This window comes from Centrocercus urophasianus, unplaced genomic scaffold, assembly GCF_019232065.1.
Source record: "Centrocercus urophasianus isolate 14NV4802_14NV808 unplaced genomic scaffold, USGS_Curo_1.0 seq_19, whole genome shotgun sequence".
NCBI classification, from domain to species: Eukaryota; Metazoa; Chordata; class Aves; order Galliformes; family Phasianidae; genus Centrocercus; species Centrocercus urophasianus.
The window spans coordinates 23,182,882-23,189,790 of NW_024884744.1; the positions used below are offsets into that span (position 1 = coordinate 23,182,882).

A 6,909-nucleotide genomic window follows, 5' to 3' on the forward strand; every position below is an offset into this window, starting at 1 on the left:
ATCAGGATCTGCGGTTGACCGTTTGCCACGTTCCTTTCCAGAGTGCACTGACCTAGTGTGCAGGTGCCGTAAGGTCCAAGTAGTGTCCTGTGAATACGCTGCGCATATGCGTCAGTCAGGAGGGCATTGAGGTCTGCCATGCTGGACATGGGTCAGTGCTCACTGCGGCATGGTGCACGTGTGTGAGGAGCTGTTTGATGTCCACCTCTGTTCACGGTCTCATTTCAGTGCTTGATGGCTGAAGACCGAGTGGTGCTGGTGTGTGTCCGTGGTGTGAAGATGAGAAGAGGGCTGGAGCAGGAACATGAGGCACCTACGGCCATCCCACCCTGGTAATGCCCCATCTCATCCAATCTCAGAAGCTAAGCAGGGTTGGGCCAGGTTAGTACTTGGATGGGAGACCTCCTGGGAATACCGGGTGCTGTAGGCATTTGCTGCCGGCCTTTTCTATCCCTCTGGTCCCAAGGGGTCCAGCTGGCTGGAGCAGGCGCCAGCTTGTGTGGTTGGGGGCATTGTTCCGCTAAGCTCATTTTGAGACCCTGTGGAGTTAGTATCTGTTTGGGCTTTTATCTGGTGTTTCACTTCTTTCTTATCCCATCCCCTCCCCTCCCCAGTCTGCCCTCCCCAATCTGCCCTCCACACCCCTCCCCTACCTCCTTCCCTTCCCTTCCCTTCCCTTCCCTTCCCTTCCCTTCCCTTCCCTTCCCTTCCCTTCCCTTCCCTTCCCTTCCCTTCCCATTTCTTCTCTCCATTGTCTGCTGGAGACATCTGGGCTTTGTGGCTCTGTGGCACTGATCCATGCAATGAGTTGTTCTCTTTCCTGGCTGTCTACTTCCCCCAGCTTCTCGTCCTGAAGCAGGTCACCCTTCAGGTATTTCTCTCTGACTTTGGCACCATCTTGGTTCTCTTGGGGATCCTTGAGAGCACCTGCCATGTCTGAAACAGCCAGAGCATCCCCCCTAACGGCGACAGCTGCCTTGCTACACCCACTCTGTGCAGACACCCACCCGCCAGCTCTGCGTCCTCAAACTCATTGCTGATCCAGGTGAGCAGTTCCTCAATGTCCACAATACCATCCAATATATCTGAGCTGGTCACCACTGCTAGAAATGAGTCACTGGTTAAATTTTACTTACACAAAAACACATGTTGGAGAAGCAGAGCTCAAGCATTCTCCTTGGACATCTGAACTCTTACCCATCATGAGCAGAGGGTGAGAAATCTTACTCAGAATCCACAACAACAAACTATGCTTCCATGCTGATTGCATTCCATGCCACAGAATGGCCAAAAACTTTGTCAGCCAAGCACTGGCAGAAAACAAGAGTACACATTTTTAGCATTTCATCATGAATTAAAAGTACAGACTCAGTTTACTATTAAAATTAAAAGGGAAAAAAAAATCTCTATACACATTTACGTTAGTCTCCAAGTTGCCAGACATCAGTTTTCAATGAAGAAAAACCACATTTGACATCTGCTTCTATAGCAGAGCCAATCTGGCTTTTAAAATTTATTCTGTTGAGGATAAAGACGTTCCACTGCTTTGTCCTTACGAAGCACTTCATGATACGCAACGAATTTGGCAGCCAGCAGAAGAGAAGACCTCCTAAGGGTGGCCTTCAGTATCTCAAGGGGGGCTGCAAAAAGCAAGGGACAGATCTTTAGATTGGACATAAGGATGAAGTCCATTACAATAAGCGTGGCACTGGAACAGGGACACTGAGGGCCCCTTGGGCTCTCCGGAGCCCTGAGCACTGGGCATCAGGGCCTGGGGATGGATGGGATGGAGGGCACCATCCCCCACCCCTTTCCAGGGGGACCACTGCCACCCCCAGACCTTCCCTCGTGCTCTGTGGTGCAGAGGAGGAGGGTCTCGAGCTGACTACGGATGGCCCAGGGTCACTGTGGAGGTGGGACAGGGGCTGTGGCTGCTGTCCCTAGGGGAGCCACATCCTGCCCTGGGCTGCTGCCAGCCCTCCTCCTGCCCAAAGTCCTGGGGCACAAACCCTGCACGGACAAGGCTTCTCCATGGTCAGTGACACCTTCCGACATCCTCTGCTGACCAATGGAGTCCTCTGAAGAAGAAGGAAGATCCTGATGATCGCTTACATCCTCCAGTGATCAACAAAGCCCTCAGCAAAGCCACGCTCTGTGTGTCTGCGTCCTTGTCCCCACGCTCAGCAGGAACCGCTCACATCTGTCCCTGCCTGGCAGAGGCCACCCCTAGGTGCTCGAGGGGTCCCCAGCTCCGTGCCCTGCACCCCACGTCCTGCACCCATGAATCTCTCCATCCCCTCTGTGCTGCCTCCTCCAAAATCCTAAAGGACAGAGCACCCCATGCTGCCTAGCAGCCCCAGTACCCTCCCTCTGCTCTCTCCCAATTCCTCCTTCCAGTTCCTGCCAAACCCTTCACCCTCTGTTCCACCTCCATGGCCACGATGTCCCCAGGTCACTCTCCTTTTACCCCCTCCCTTATCGCAGCCAATTGCTCCTCACTTGGATCTGCTTCAGCCCTCCTCCTTCAGTCCCACTTCCCCTCCATCACTATCCAACGTGGAGTCCCCGAATCCCCTCTCTTAGGCACCTCAAATCTCCTCTCTGATGACCGATGACACCCTCTGTTGATTAATGAAGCCCTCTGACCGTCAGTGAAGATCTCTGATGATCAGTGGAGCCCTCTGACAGCCAACAAAGCCTTCAGATGACCACTGACAATCTCTGATAGTAAACTGAGCCCCCAGTGATCAGCGGGCTGCTGCTTCAAGTGCAGGAAAGGGAAGTGAAGGGTGAGAAAGAATATTTTGACATCATTTGGTTGAAAGCATCATGGTATAAGGATTTCTTCGGATTTAATCAAGCACAGAATTTAGAGAGAAGTGTGAGTGCATCACACTTGCATGTGCTGCCCGGTGCCTGGAACCGGCTGCCTGATTCTACTCCTCTCCAAGAGGCTCGGCTGCTCCACAGCGATGCCGACCTGCTCCTCGTGGAGGTGCTGCTGTGCGGGCACTTGGACTACGCTTGGGGCGGGCTGCACTGCCGTCCCCCGCGTCCCCGCCCTCCTCGTCCTGTGCCCGCAGTCCCAGCCGGGGCCCAGCCGCCCCGCGGCCCTGGATGCGGAGCGGGCGCACGGCGCGGGGCTGCGCTGCGCCGCGGGCGGCCGAGCCGGGCCGGGCCGGGCCGGGCCGAGGCCATGCGGGACGCGCGCGGAGATGACGCAATGACTGCGCGACCGCGGCCGGAACGAAGCCCGCGCGGAGCGCCCGCCCCATCCGGCGGACCGACCAATGGCAGCACGGAGGATGGGGGGCGAGCGTGGGCTCTCCGCCAATGGCGGCCGCGGACAGGGGGTCGGCATGATGGCGGAGCCGCGGGGCTCCGCGCGGGGGAAGTGGCGTTTAGCTGCCCCGCCGCCCCGCCGCCGCCCGCCTCGTGCAGGGAGGTGCGGAGAGGACGGGGCCAGGCTGCACCCGGCGGTGCCCAGCAGCGGGACCGGAGGCACTGGGCACACGCTGCAGCGCAGCAGGTTTCCCCGCAGTGCTGCCACGGCCGCGCTGCTTCCCCGTTTTGGGTAATACTACTGGATATGTATGGCTGGGCTAATGAATGTATCGAGACCCCACTGTGGCACGCACGCTAGGAGGAGCGATCACCCTTGCGCCCGGCGTGTGGCACAGCGCTGAAAGAAAGACGTCTGCTCTCCTAACCTGACGGGGGTTCGAGAGTTTGATTCCGCAGATCAGTTGGGCACCCCAGATGGGACACTCTCTGTTCGGCTGCAGGACCAGTTGAGGAGGGAGACGCCTTTGGCGCGCCCTGAGAATTGTTGGAAGGACTCCCTCTGCTCATCCTATCACTGCGGGGACAGACGAGGACCATCTGGAAGCGGACCAGGTACGTTTAAAGGGAAGGCTCCGTAAGGCGTACGCTGGAGCCGGGGACTCCGTCAGACGTGAGGGGCCGCCCCACGCGGGAGGGCTTTACCCTGCGGGTGGACTAGTGCAGGGGTGCGGGACGGGAAGGTAATGACCGGGAAGGACAGGTGCCTTGTAGCACTGTGTCTGATTGCAGGGATTGTGGGTTCGAGCCCCACCTCTGGCTAGCACTTGTAAGCTAGGCTAGCGCTTGGGCACTTTTAATCACGAGTTCATAACCATCTAGAACTCAGGTCAATTCCAGGGATTGTGGGTTAGAGTCCCACCCCGAGTTAGTGAGGTACAGTGCTGACAGCTGTCAAGTGATAACCTGCATCATTGCAGCCGCGGCAGTAGGAATAATGATCTGCGCTGTTGTTGCCATCTGCAAATGTCCAGTGCTGTGTGTTTGAACAACTGCTATTGGTTTATTCGGGATTTTAATTTGAGGAAGCTTCTGAGTTTAACTTTTTTTTTTTTAAATGAGCATATTTATAGGAGAATTCAGGACCTCTCCTGAAGTGCATGTATTGTGCATTTATATATGTGATAAATCTTAAGCCCTGACTTGAGCCCTTTTTGCTCATCTGTACAGATGCACGATTTCAGGCCAGCCTCTGTTTTCTGTAAGACTCCATTATTAAACTGTATTTGCATGCTGTGGCTGTTCAAGGTCCTGGCAACAGATTGCATTGAGGACCAGATCAGAAGACCTGGAAAATGGGGCCTTGTCAACTCCCTTGACTGCTTCTTAAAACAAGTCCTGGCAGATGGCTGCTCAGAGCTGTATTCTCTGCTTTATTGGTGTGCAGATTAAAGACTGGTGATGTTTCTTACTGGTGCTTAAAAACAAACACTCCAAAGCCCACGGAAAGATCACCACCTCCAACCACAAAGCTACCAGAGTAACAGCTTCTATAGCTACTGCTATTGGAGCACTTTGATCTGAAGGGCCTGCAAAGGTTTGTGTGCTTTCCATGGGTGTTTGTTTTCTTGCTTTGTTTTATCCTTAAGTAGACATTTGATTCCTTTCAGTTTGAGAAAATAGAGTGAAGTGCCTCCGTATTCTTATCCCACTTGAGACTCGTCTGTGTAAGCCAGCATTTCTTTGTGCATGGCAAAAGGGAAGCACTTTGTCATGCTGACTTCTGAAAACGTGGCTTGGCAATCACTGTGCCAGCAGTCTTGTGCTGCCTGTGCCGCAGCTCTGCAGAGAGGTGGCACGTATGGTGATGGTGAAGGCAAATGCCTTGATTTTCTGCTTGTTACTGCCTATGTAACAGCGTTCAAGAAAATGGCTTTCATGTCATCTGAACAGTTCTTCTGTTCCTTTCTTTTTCCAGACAATCACTCAATCTGTCAGGCCTCCCCTGCCTCATTTCCAACCTTCCCCTCAGTGAGCAGCTTACTACCTCAGCCTTGTAAGTACACCTTCAATACATTAGGTTGCATTGACTTACATTTGGTGAAGTGAGTTGCACTGCTTCTTGTGCATGCACGCAAATTACGACCAGATGCCAGAATTCAGAACTGCTCGCCTCCAGTGCTGCAGGTTCTGTGCCTGACAAAGTGTCAAACATCCTGCTTTTCTTCTTACCATATGACACAGTGGTACAATGAATTTGTAGGGTTAGTGCCTCCCAGTCTATTTGTGTATACTGAAGAAAGAAATTGCTGGAACAGAGATGCAGTTTGGTTTATCCTTGGGGTTTATTCCAAGGCTGTGTGCTCTGACATGCTGCTATGGTTTAACTGTCGGAAGTGGTCGTGACCTTTCTGCTGGCATCAGTTCCTTCCCAGGGAATAACTGCAGCTGACTGCAGCGTTGGTTTTATTGTTCCATCCCCACAACAGATATTCTGAGAGTCTGTTTTTTTCTGTTCCTATTATTAGTATTACTGCATTATTAGGATGGTGGCTCATTGAGGTACGTAGATTGCTCTGAAAGGAATGCCTCCTATTTATTTCCACGGAAATGACCACGGATACATAGGGCGAGTTCTCAGCTACAAAGCTGTTTCTCAACATGGTCACCACCATTAGCGATGCTTTTTTTCCAGCAGTGAACAAAAGCCTGCATGCTGTGCTTGTTTAAAAAGCAAAAAAAAATCAACTCTGGCTGTTTGGGTGGCTTGTCTGAAATGCACCACCACTGCTTCACTGTGCTCACCTCCACGTGTCGGGCTTCATAAATGTTCTGCAGGCATTGATGGATGTCAGTGGTGTGATTTTTTCAGCGTGGAGGAGTTCAGCGACACCCTGTGCTCCATGAGCACTTCCGAGCCAGGTGCTGTGCAGTCATTCTGGCCCTCTGCTACCGTCTGCGGCATGGCTGCAAAATGTAACTGAGTGCTGGCAGGAAGGTTCAGCCTCTGCTGTCATCCCACCCATCTGTGATGTTGTGGGCCAGCTTTATAAGACAGGAGGCATTACTTTTGGATCAGCCCTTGTGTAGTTATGAAAAAGTAAGGTTTATAAAGGCTGGCTGAGTAAATTGGTGGCTGCTAATGAGATCCACAACTACAGGAAAACAGTAGTTAGACATTGACAACTTTCAAGGTCAGTTTAGATTACATGGCTGTGTTGGGTTATTTTTTGTTTAATGTTGTATTTCATTGCAGTAGTTTCTGTAGTAGCTGGATATCTGTAGTATTGATCCGGCCCGAAGGTGACAACCTTCCAACCTGCTGGTCTCTGCCCATGTTCTCTGTCACAACATCGGATGTGTGTGCTCGCTGGATGCACTGATAAGAAATGTTTTTGAGAAGAGAACCTCGTGCTTCCCAGAGCAGTAAGACTGTGAGGATTTGGGAGGCTCTTCACAAACCTGGTTAGAGTGTGCTTTCCCAGACGGCGTGCTGTTAAAGCAACCCTTCTCAAAAGCAGAGCATTGTGCCTGGTGTGACTTAAATCCCACCCACAAAGGAGCATTCCCTGCAGTCTCTGATCTCAGGTGCGTGTTTCCCCCACTGCTGGAACTGCTGGACTTTCA

General features: G+C 52.5%; 1 long non-coding RNA gene and 1 pseudogene across 1 annotated transcript; both read left to right on the forward strand.

Moving 5' to 3' along the window:
- Positions 1-311: 311 nt before the first annotated feature.
- LOC122161628 lies at positions 312-430 on the forward strand (annotated as a pseudogene).
- Positions 431-3,451: 3,021 nt separating this feature from the next.
- Positions 3,452-6,903, forward strand: LOC122161386. The gene is made up of 3 exons (XR_006169163.1): positions 3,452-3,897; positions 5,261-5,338; positions 6,539-6,903. It is a non-coding gene; the product is annotated as an uncharacterized LOC122161386 (long non-coding RNA).
- Positions 6,904-6,909: the final 6 nt, after the last annotated feature.